Source organism: Ictidomys tridecemlineatus, chromosome 7, assembly GCF_052094955.1.
Source record: "Ictidomys tridecemlineatus isolate mIctTri1 chromosome 7, mIctTri1.hap1, whole genome shotgun sequence".
Classification (NCBI taxonomy): domain Eukaryota; kingdom Metazoa; phylum Chordata; class Mammalia; order Rodentia; family Sciuridae; genus Ictidomys; species Ictidomys tridecemlineatus.
This window is the reverse complement of record NC_135483.1, coordinates 64,677,045-64,689,440: the sequence shown is the minus strand read 5'-3', so window position 1 is coordinate 64,689,440 and position 12,396 is coordinate 64,677,045. Positions and strand designations below refer to the sequence as shown.

Below are 12,396 nucleotides of genomic sequence, written 5' to 3'. Positions count from 1 at the left end.
TAAATCATCAAGAAAAGTCAAAGGAAGACTTTAAAACATTTTTAAAGCATATAAGAAAACAATCAAACTTATTGGAAGTAAATTACCTATCCCATGTTTCAAGTGGGAAATGAACTACACATGGAGATGCTGACGAAAACTGCCTCTTACTGTAGGAAACAACTGAACCCGTCAATAAGGAAAAGGATTGAAAGGGACCAAGCTGCTCAACACAATATCAAGTTACACTAAGACTTAGAACGAACACTAACATCTGTAAGAGGGTATATAGGGGCTGGGGATGTGGCTCAAGTGGTAGTGCACTTGCCTAGCATGCGTGAGGCACTGGGTTTGATTCTCAGCACCACATAAAAATAAAATAAAGATATTGTATCCACTTAAAAAAGAAAACTAAAAAATAAATATTAACAAAAAGAGGCTATACAGTTGTCAGTGGGGAGGGGTTAAGATAGGTGATCTCATTGTTACATAGAGCAATTTTTGAAGCATTTTATATGCATACCAGCAATTATTACTTTGTTTGCACCGTACTCACTTAACTGGTGCTATGTGAAGACTCTGCTAATATAGGTATTATAGAATGTGACTTGAAGAATGGATGCAAAAGCTTCAGAAAAAGGATAGCAAAAAAGATCTAGTGCGATTTTTTTATATATATCATATAGCTTAAGCTGATTTAAAACAAAGGCCTTAGACTAATTTTTGGTTTTCTTTCTTGAAATAAGCTAGTGGCTTGTTTGTGTAAAGCTTTTTTATTAAAAGAAAAATTTTAAAAATCTTGTACCTAGCACAGTATTGTTATAAAATTTACATGTAACGTCTTACATGGTAGTTTAATTTTGTCAATTTCTTAATTGTGGGCAAATTAACAGTTGGCTTTGGCCTTTTGCTGTAACATGCCTGTGTCATTCACTCAGCCCTGGCATCTGCGCAGACACGTCAGTTTCAGTTCTACTGTCACTTGGAAGTTCAGGCGCAGCATGAATTTTTGTCTAGTACCTGCCCTTTGTTTTCTTTCTTTTTCTTTTTTGTCTTTTTTTCCTTATTTCTCTTACTTTTTCTTTTCTTTTCTTTTTTTTTTTTAGTTTAAAGTTTAAGAGGGAAAGTACCAGTGTTTCAGATTTGAACTATAATAGTTTGTATTATATTTGAAGTATATTATTACATTTGAAGTATATTCTATTTTGTTGTACTCTTTGTTTTCAAAGTGTATTCAAGTAGTTTTTCTGAAATATAGAAATGAAATAAAAAAAAAGACATAGTAGAGAAACAGTTGCATTGGGGGAGAAATTCTAAAACCTTCTGAGAGCAGTACAGAGAATTCAGAAATATAAAGGAGAATCTGTATCCTGGTTGACCACCACTTTGTCATATCCTGCAGGAGACCATTAAGTTATATAAATACCCATTTGTTCCTTTAGTCTATCATATTCCTCATGCTCAAATACTAAAACCGTATTTTTTCCTTTGATTACTATAAGCATTCACCGCTGGGGCAGGAATTTTGTATGAATTGCCAACTGCTGTATCCCTACTGCTTAGGACAGTGTTCAATAAATAGTTGCTGAATGAATGGTAAATATGATCAGTCTAGTCACTGAAACAATCCACCTGCTGGGTATAAGATAAATAATTTTAAATCAGTAGCTTTTCTCTGCAGTAATAATAAGAACTTACAAATGAAAATGGAAAAACCATCCCATTAACAAAAGTGATAAAAACTATAAAATAGTCACAACATGAGCATGAACATAGAGAAAGAATAGTATAAATCTTATTGGGAGACATAAAATAAAATTGGAATAAGTGAAAAGATATACCATTGTTGGGTGGGAAGACAGTAATAAAAATGTCATTTCTTCCAAAAGGAATATGAGAAAATATGCAATTCTAATTAGTGTCCCCCAATAATCTTTTATTTCAATATAATTATCTTGAACATTATATGAAAGAATAAATACCAAGAGCAATCTAAAAAGTATTTTTAAACCTCTCATGGCCAGTCCCCATCACACCCCACACAGGTGCCCTAGGGCAGTGACTACATCTGGAACTGGTCACACTTTTCCCACACAGCCACAAATAGCGGGAACATGCTGTCCTGTGATCACTAGGCGAGGAGGTGCTATGCTGGGTGGGGGTGAAGCTCTTACTTTTTACCTTTTCTTGGTCTCTTCAGTTCCTTCTGTGAGACATGCCTCAGAGGTCAGTGACATTCAGAGATGAGGTCATAGATTTCTCCCAGGAGAAGTGGTAATGGCTTTAGCCTTCTCAAAGAAATTGATACCGATGTATAATTGTGTGTGTGTGTGTGTGTGTGTGTGTGTGTGTGTGTGTGTGTGTGTGATGTTAGAGAACTGTGGCCATCTGATCTTACTGGGCTGCTTCCATATCTTGCCAATTGTGGATAATGTCAAAGTCTATATGGAGGCATAGATGTCAGTTTGACATACTGAGCTCAGTTCCTTTGGATATGTTCTCAGATGTGGAATGGCTGGATTGTATGGTCTTTCTATTTCTAAGCCACATATGGTTTCCTTAGTAGAACAAAGGGAAAAGCCCCAGTTGAGGACAGATGTGAGAAGAGATTTGTTTTCAGGGTGCTGCGTTACCAAACTTGTTGGTGATCTTCATTTCTAGTTGGGTCAAGAAGTGAGCCAATGGAAGAACCCCCACACCAGAACCTTTGTATGTCCCAAATGATTGTGACCAACCAAGAAAGTCAGGACAAACATTTATGGGACATCAAAGAAATTGAATTAGAAAAAAAAACAAACATTAAATTTAAGCTCAAACCATATTTCAAAACTGATGATTTCATGGGAATTGTTCAGTAAGGAGACCTGAGAAACTTAATGAAGGGCAGAACATGCTTCTCTCTGCCAAGCCTGATGACACACATGTGGGAGGGAAATGTAATGACCATAAGGCAACCAGGAAACCCCTCAGAGGTACTGCTTCACAAGATTCACATGGGACAGCAGCATTTTGAACAGAGAGGGCAAAGAAAAGTCATAGTAACAAAGGGACAATTTTCTTCACACAGAAGAGAGCTTCTAATGAAAAGATCTCTAAACATAATGAATATGGGAAATAATGTGGCATGTCAGCTCTCACCAAGCAAGAGAAAATTCAGGTAGGGAATCACTATAAATTCAACCAATGGAGAAAGCAACTCTTGGGTCTTCCCAGAGCTTATTTGGAATAGAAACACCATAAGTGTAACCAAAACGGGAGCATGAAATTACACTCTCAGTCATACATAAAGAACTCACTCTAAAGAGAAAACTGTCAAATGTAATATATGTGGTAAAACTTCCCATTAAAAAAATCTAACCTCGATGAACTTCAGAAAATGCACACAGGAAGGAAATCCTATAAATGTAGCAAATGTGAGAAAACCCTCATTAGCAAATCAGTCCTTCCAGAACATCACAGAACACATGGAGGGGAGAAACCCCATGCATGCAACAAAAGTGAGAAATCCTTCTGCCACAAGTCAGACCTCACTGTCCATGGGAAAAACAAAAAGAAAAACCTCTATGAATGTGAAAAATTTAGAAAATTATTTTGCCAGAAATCACATTTCAGCAAACATCAGGGAACTCACACAAGGGAGGAGCACCATATGGCAGGAGCTGGCTCTCTGTTCTCAGAGTCCTACTCTTTTCTCTTGAGTCCAGTTAGCCTGTTTCTCAGTCTCCTATTACTCTGGGTGAGAACATGTGTTATGGTTTAGATATGAGGTGAAATGATTGGGTTATGAAAGCCTTAACCTAATCAGTGCATTAATCTCCTGATCAGGATTAACTGAGTGGTGGTGTTAGGCAGGTATGGTGTATCTGAAGGAAGTGGGTCGATGGGGGTTAATATCTTGTTCATGAGAAGAAATTTTTCTCTGCTTCCTGGTGCCATGTTCCTAGCTCCTTTTCTTCACCACAACCCTTCTACAATGATGTTCTGCCTCAACCCCAATCTTAAGGAATGGATGCTTTCAGCCATCTATGGACTGAGGCCTCCAAAATTCTGAGACCCAAAATAAATTTTTCCTCCTTAAAATTGTTCTTGTTGGGTCTTTTGGTCACAGCAGTGAAAAAACTAACAAAAACACCATGTAACTAAGATCTGGCCAAGAGAGTATGAATGCAAGAGATAAAGATTACTTCCAGACCTGGCAACCAAAAATTCCCATGTGGTCCTGGTTTCTTATCCCTTGTGGGATTCAAGTGCAGGTGACTCCAGAGCACCCTTGTGAGCCATAGTTGGAAGATGGTGTAGGTGTAGATGGTGTAGGGCAGGTCACTCAGAAAACACACCAAGTCCCAGTTTTGTCCAAATTGAAGAGTCTTTTGTCCAACTAGCTGGGACTTTCCAGTAGGACCAAGTTGTCTCTTCAGAAAACAGCCTTGAGGTTCAGCGTTTTAGGATATTTAAAGGCAAAAATGACATGCGGGTTGACATAGGTAAAAGCAAGCAGGTACAGAAGCTGAATTGGGCAGTTAGCGAGACAATGCAGTGAGTACATTGGTATTTCCCATGGGACTTTCCAGGTTGGCATAGCAGCAAGCAAGCAGAAGGGAAGTGAGTCAAAATGACCCTACTTGAGTACAAGTTAGAGAATGATTACTAACATCTAGACAATCAATCTCTGACAGGGTACATTGCCCAAGAAAAATGTGAACCAAAGAGAGAACAATTTTATATTATATAAGAATTGCCATTTTGTGTTGCCAAGTATGCCATGCTAGGTAACTATTAATGGGTACAGTGGTGGGGCTTTCCCATGGGAGAAGCATTTCTTAAATGCTATGGAGTCTCAGGGCAAAATGGAGTCTGTTTGGTCATTGCCCATACAGCCTGGCCCATAAAAATGGCAACCATGCTATCAGAAGTGATTAATTGAGGAGAGCATAGATTACCTCACCTCTACCCTGAAATCTCCATTTCTATTCTATATGAGTATAAAATAAATAACTGCTTTATTGAAAAAAAAATCAATGACAATGGGAGATAGGCTATAAAGCCACATTTAAAAAAAAAAAGTCTGTATGGTAGTGACATGAAAATAGATTTAAAATAATAAATCAGTAGAACAAAATAGACAACCTAGAAATCAATCCCAGCAGATATGTGGCAAAAGGATATTACATATTCACTGCATGAGTAATAAACTAATTATTTAATAAAAGTATTAGCATTGGGCTGGGATTGTGACTCAGTGGCAGATCACTCGCCTAGTATGTGTGAGGCCCTGGGTTCGATATTTAGCACCACGTAAAAATAAATAAATTAAATAAAGGTATTGTGTCCAACTACAACTAAAAAATAAATATTTTTTAAAAACTATTAGCATAGTATTGGGGAGAAAATAAAGTTGGGCCCCTATTTATATTATATACAAGACAGATTTCAGTGTGTACAAGATTTAACCTTCAAAAATAAAACAAAACAAAATTTTAAAGTTAAAAAAAACGTAAGAGTTGAGTGCAGTGCATATGCCCGTACTAGGGAGACGGAGGCAGGAGGATTGCAAGTTCTAACAATTTAATAAGACATTTACTCAAAATAAAAAATAAAAGGGATACAGGTATAGCTCACTGGTACAACACTGGCCTAGCGTGCATGAGATCCTGAGTTCAACCCCAGTACCACAAAAGAAGGAAAATGTAAAAGACTATATATTCAATCTAGTTTGTAAAGAAAAATGTATTAATCTAGTGAGAAAAAAAAATCTTAATATTGAACCAGAAAATTAAGAAGGAATGAAGGAAGGGAGGAGGGAGGGGAAAATATTTGACAATATATTTTTTTAATTATAACATAAGTATAAACAAAATTCATAGACAAAATAAGTGCTCAATATCTCTTGGGAAAAAACACTTTATACATTAAAGACTATCAAAATCTGAAGTATAGGAAAAGGTCTTACAAAATAATATATAATAACATGAACAAAGGAAATAAATATACAATTCACATAAGAACAAATCAATGTGACCAGCAAACATATAAATACATGCTCAAAATCATCTGTGGTCAAATAAAGGCAAATAATAATAATAATAATATATCACATTTTACAAAAATTAAGGCAAAATAAACATATTATCATGACAATGTGAAAGAGAGGAGACTCCTCTTCACTATAAGGTAAAATATCAGTCTTGCAATCTTTCTGGAAAACAATCTAGCAATCTTTATTTCACCTTAATTTTCTCTCACCCCTTAATCTAACAATTCTACTGGGTCACATACAATATATCACATTTTATATCATATGCAAATAAGGGCATCAGTACCTAAAGTGTGCTTACTGTAGCATTGTTGAAAATGGTCAACAATTGCAAGCATATGGATGCTCATCAGTTTGTTGAATTGAATGATTAATTTATATTGTAAAATATTATGCATCATTTAAAAAAATAAGATTGAATTTTTATCACATAGTTGGAAAGATTTCCTTAAGGGTTGGTTTGTTTGTTCAAGTGAGAAAGGGAAAATGCAGAAACATAGGAATAACATAATCCCATATTTTAAAATAACTAAAAATTGCTGCTATTATATATATCTGTACAGTTATAAGTTTGTCTATTTTAAGTTTACAACTAGAGAGCATAAGAGACAATAGAATAAAGGTCAAATCAGTACTGCCTGATTTGAGGAGGACAGAAAAGGGACAAGAGAAGGCAAACAAACAGAAATTATAACCCTTTAAAAAAAAACCTCCAAATACACTTGCTACAACTTAAGCATTTATTTCCAACTATATATGTGTGTACATACATATGCAGAACAATTTTAAATAATATTTTAAATTTAAAAAGACAGAAATGAAGGAGAAAGGAGAAAACCAGAAAGAGGAAAGAGTTAAATAGAAAGACAGGGCCAGGCAGAAAGAGGAAATTGGCATTGCCAATTCTGCCTTTTCAGACTCACATGACCATCAACTTACTGCTTCACTTGCTAGTGACTTAACGTTGACAGCTTTCAATAATATCAAATACTTAAACAACTTGCTCAAAATGAGAGGGTTATTTAGCTCTTGCAATGTTTTTTCCTTCCCTCCTGCTATGGTTGAATATAGGTCATCCATTCAAAACTCATGTTGAAGTTTAATCCTTATGAGATGATAAGAAATGGGACCAGGCCATACTTTTCAGAGGTGATTAGGGCTCTGTCGTCAGGAATGAGTTAATGCATTTATGTAGACTAATAGGTTAACGGGTTATCTAAAGAGTCTACTACAACATTCAGTTTGGCCAGTTCTCCTTGCACTCCCTGTCACCATGTGATGCCCTGTGCCACTTTGGGATTCTGCCAGTATAAAGAGGCTATCACCAGGTGTGGTCCCTCAGTCTTAGAGCACAGCCATGAGCCAAAGTGAGCCCTTTTTCTGTACAATCTGTTTATTCTGGTGTGTTGTCATCAGCAACAGAAACCTGACTAGGTCGCCTCCCTATCTCTTCTTCCTTCTGGAAGCAGGAACAACCTATTACTGATCATGAATGTCATCTGCATGGCTCTGGATTTTACCTAACTACATGGAAATCTTCTAAGTTGATATGTCTACCTTCTCATTTCCTAAGCATTTTGTAGCACTTACAAAATCTAAGATAATTTATTAGGTAAGAGGATTTTCTGAAAACTGTCTAATTCCAAGAAAAGCTTGCTTTTGCAAAACAACAAAAGCTTCCTTATCTTCTTAATTACAAAAGACTTGAGGATGTATTTTCCAAAACCATTTCTGAATCACCTTAATAAATTGTAGCTATTGTTTAAACACCATGAAGACATGCAGAAAACAAAGAAGGATAACAATTTCTCAAGAAATCAAGGTCAATAGTTTTTTGCTACCATTCAACAGTTTATAATAATAAAATCAAACTTGTCACCCAATATACTGGGAAAGTAATTATAACGAACATATTTTGAGGCTGTGGGTTAGCATAAGGTGTCAGCAAGGAATTATGAATGATGAGAATGTTTTTGGTTTAGGGAACAATTGATGAGGAATATACAGATTGTGGAAAGAAGTTCTAATACAAATAGCAAGTGTGTAGAGAAAAAAATGATATTTAAACTTTAATTCGGTTCAACAAGTGCAAATTATCTACACCCACTAAAATTTTATATTCAATCTTCATCTGGTCATTTATTCAACATGCCTCCCTCATCTCTTTCTGCTTTAGGAAGAATAGAGGTCTAAACCTGAAGTACCTTGATTGACAGCAATTCTAGCTTCATTTTATTGAGCCCCTACTCTATAAGAAACTCCTTCAATATCTAATTAATTTAAGCATAATTGCAACTTTATAAACTAAGCATTTATTTCACCATCTTAAGATGAAAAGAACAAGGTTCAGAGATATACGATGAACACGACCAACGTCTAACAGTCTATAAATGGCCAAGCAGAGAGGCACAGTCATGGCTAACTTGAATACCTCTGCCCTTTCTGTTCTACTGTAATGAGTTTCTTGTTAGGTCGATCCTGTGCTAGGGAGGTCACAACACAGAGAACCCATCATAACCACAGCTATTTAGCTTGCAATTGCTGACTCACTGTTATTCACTGTAGACCATTAAAGCTAATTCATTCAACACCTGTAGGATGGATCGGAACACACAACTGCACCCCATCAGTCCCATCTCCTTAGACAGTTATCTCATGGGAGAATACCCCACCCACCTGCCCCAATCATTGCATGTCCTCCACACTGAGCTACATGGTATTTCAAAGACCGAGAGAGAAAGAGAGACCCTGAGTAGATGGAGGCACAGATCTGTGGACAGGACAAATCATGCTTTTCCCTTTAGTTAGATGAATAAAACCTCCAAATACACTTGCTACAGATCAACTGAAATAGAAACAATCAATTTAAATGTTGCCAGACTGAAAGACTTCCATAATGTATCCACATTTTTTTTAATAGCTGGATGACTTCTCCCAAAAGAAACATACTTAAACCCAAACATCAAATGATTGCCTAATTTTCAAATAAGTTTTCCTGGAAACCTGCATATTTCTTCTGAGGAAAATCATATACATAGTCAGAGAGCTCAACTATGATTGTGTTACACATCTTCTCTGAGAGGCTAGAGGACTCACACTGCCTTTAGGATGTATAGACCTTTGTTTTTAAATAAATCTTTGTTTGTGTTTTGCTTTTGATGCATCTTGGAATTCTTTTCAGCAGTAAAAACTTAAGAACCCAGGCTGGGATTGTGGCTCAGCAGTAGAGCACTCATCTAGCCCGTGAGAGGCCCTGGATTCGATGCTCAGCCCCATATAAAAATAAATCAATAAATAATAAGGGTATTGACAACTACAACTAAAAAATAAATATTTAAAAGAAAGAAAGAATGAAAAGTAAAGAACCCTCCCAGGCCAAGGTTCCATTCTCCACTTTGGATGGGACTTGTCAGAACCCTGTGCAATGACAACCCCACCATCAACATCCCAAACTCCCAGGACTCATAGCCAAGTGACCTGAGGAACTTAGTCAGGACCCAACTCTATGTACTCTTTTCTTTGGAAACAGACACATTTTGTTCTAAATGCAGAGTCTTATGGGAATAAGAATATTAGAGGTTGCTATGTGATTGAAATAAGGTCTCAGAATCTTATACACAAATTCATGGTGGTTTGTAGCAGTCAGAGTCTCTAGTGTAGCAACTTTCAGTTTGCAGCTGGGAAAAAAATGGCCTCATGCAGGATCCTTCATGATCCAACCCCTGCCTAACTCTCCAACTTCAGGTCTTATCCTTCTACTATTATCCATCTCAATGGCACACCCAACTCAAAGCAAAACAGCAAAGTGCGATGGACACATCATTTAAAGTTTATGTACCTCTATTTCCTCATTTTCAGAACACAGATAATTCAACATTCAGTTGTTCTTCAGCACATTTTTATTGAGACTCAACAGTACCAAGAACTAATTAACTCTAACTCTCTCTCTCTCTCTCTCTCTCTCTCTCTCTCTCTCTCTCTCTCTCTCTCTCTCAATCTAATAAGAATGGTATGAGGATTAACTCATTAAAATTGATTAATGAGGATTAAATTTCATGCAAAATTCTTAATCTAGTGATTGACGACTAATAAATTCCCCACAAATACATGAGCTATTATTATTATTCTTGCTTCCTTATCATACCTCTACACCTTGGATATGCAGCCCTATCTGACTGAAATGTCCTTCCCCAGCTTATTCATCCTTCAGGACTCAAAAAGCATCTCCTCTGTAAAGCCTCCCCTGTTTCCTTTTAAAGGAACAGTCACCAGGTCTTTCTCCTCCTCTGAGGCATTTGTGTACATAATGTCAGTTATAGAAATATTCCTGTGGTATGGCAACACTTTGTTTAATAACTGCCTGTCCTTTCCTTACCAGACACTGAATTCCTTGAAGCAAATGGAGAATGGTGTTTAATTCATAGTAATGGTTCCAACATTTAACACAATGGCAATTATACAACTGTGATATGGATTCCCTATATTTTTATACTGAAGAATAAAACAGCTTACCTGAGTTTACACAGTTGACTGGTCATAACACCTGAGGTCTCTGGTCTCCTGATTCCCTGACCCAGGCACTTTTCTCTTGATCATAGTGCTTTTCTAAATCACTGGAGAAAGGGACCATAATATGCTGGTGTCAAGATGCTACAGAGCAGCCTTCTCTGCTTCTCAGAGGCCTAGATCAGCCTGGGTTCAATCAGAAAACTGAAACTGCAAAGTAATTTAAATAGAAGTTAGGATCATTGCAAGTCCTGGCAGAACTTACCTCCCGCATTGACTTTTGATTTTCATTTTTCTCTATTTTCCCTTTAAAAGATAAAATTAACAAATAAAATTTTAATTGCTTAAAGGCTCCATTAGAAAATTAAATATATTATTTTGGTGGGATAACAGATTTTTAAAAGTTTTGATGATATTGGAAGTGAATATAAAATCAGTAGCAAAAAAGTTCTTTATAAGTGATCAAGTGACAACTGAATCATTTTAAACAAATCAAGAAATGTTACAGAGTAAATCTAATCTCCTATTTAACTTGATAGATACAGATCTAGACATTGTATGTTAATATCTATCTAGTTCTATTACTATAAATGGAAAATGTACATATAATTATACTTAATATACATGTGGTCCCCAATTTACAATGGTTTGACTTATGATTTTTTTTTACTTTACAATGGTGCAAAAGCAATATATATATATCCAGTAGAAATCACACTTGGAATTTTGAACTTCAGTCTTTTCTCAGACTAGCAATTCATGGCACAATACTCTTATGAAGCCCAACTAGGAGCTAAAATGTGTTCAGAGCAATATAATATGTGTTCACAGCATCCTTCCAGGACCAATAGGTATTCAGACAATTACATACCAAACAAGCATTAATTCAACAAATATTTGTTAAATTTTTATTGTGTGCCAGAAACCATACTAGAAAGACAGTGGCCAAACAAGACAAGAAACACCCTGGCCTGATTGGATTTACTCTGTATTGGGAAAACTAGACAAGCACATGAACAAATAAATGGTGAAATTATGGATTGCAATAATTCCTCAAAGGAAATAAACATGGTTATACAAGCTGAGAGAGGTTAATTTAGGTGGTGTGGTCAAGAAAGACTTTTTTGAGCTCTTTTTCCTCCACTGTGGCTCCCTGGCTGGAGTTTTGTACAGAAAGCACAGAGATTGACCAACATCACAAGAAAAATGGGGGGAAATTCACCATTGCCATTGCCAGATAGAGCGATTTATGGCTTTGTTCTTTTCTTAAGCTTCATACTTTATCTTGTAAATTTTATTCCTAAATATTGGCTAAGCTTCTTAGGCTTAATCTATTGACCTCAAAAATATTGGGCAGTCATATTACTTGTCCCCCTCCTTATTACCAAAACAATTGGTTATATACTTGTATTGGGAACTAACATAATAAATATTTCTTCACTCCATTCATACAATCATAGATAACTGTTCTAAAAATCAACAGTGGAAGAAATACCAAGAAAAGGCCATCCCTATGTTAAAAGATATTTCTCTTAGTAAAGTAAATCAAATGTTCTTTCTTGCAGCCAAAGAATTTCATACCAAAACTTGACTTGTGTATATTTTATACATGCTAACATCAAGCATGATAAATTTTTAACAGAATAATTCTGATCCTAATTATATTGACTATTTTCTCTTATTAATGCCCAGTACTGAAATATATATAAAGAAAGAAGTTGATCTTTTCCTAGGAAAAGTTCAATTAATATTGTAAATGTTTTCAAATATTAGTTTTGAAATATTAGTTTCAAATGTTTTCAAATATTAATAGAATAAAAAATACTGCATTACCCTAAATACTAACCAAAAAAAAGACCTTTTGGAGAAGATGATAT

The 12,396-nt window shown here is 35.8% G+C and overlaps 1 pseudogene; it reads left to right on the top strand.

Moving 5' to 3' along the window:
* Nucleotides 1-11,725: 11,725 nt before the first annotated feature.
* Nucleotides 11,726-12,110, top strand: LOC101968024 (phosphatidylinositol N-acetylglucosaminyltransferase subunit P pseudogene; annotated as a pseudogene).
* Nucleotides 12,111-12,396: the final 286 nt, after the last annotated feature.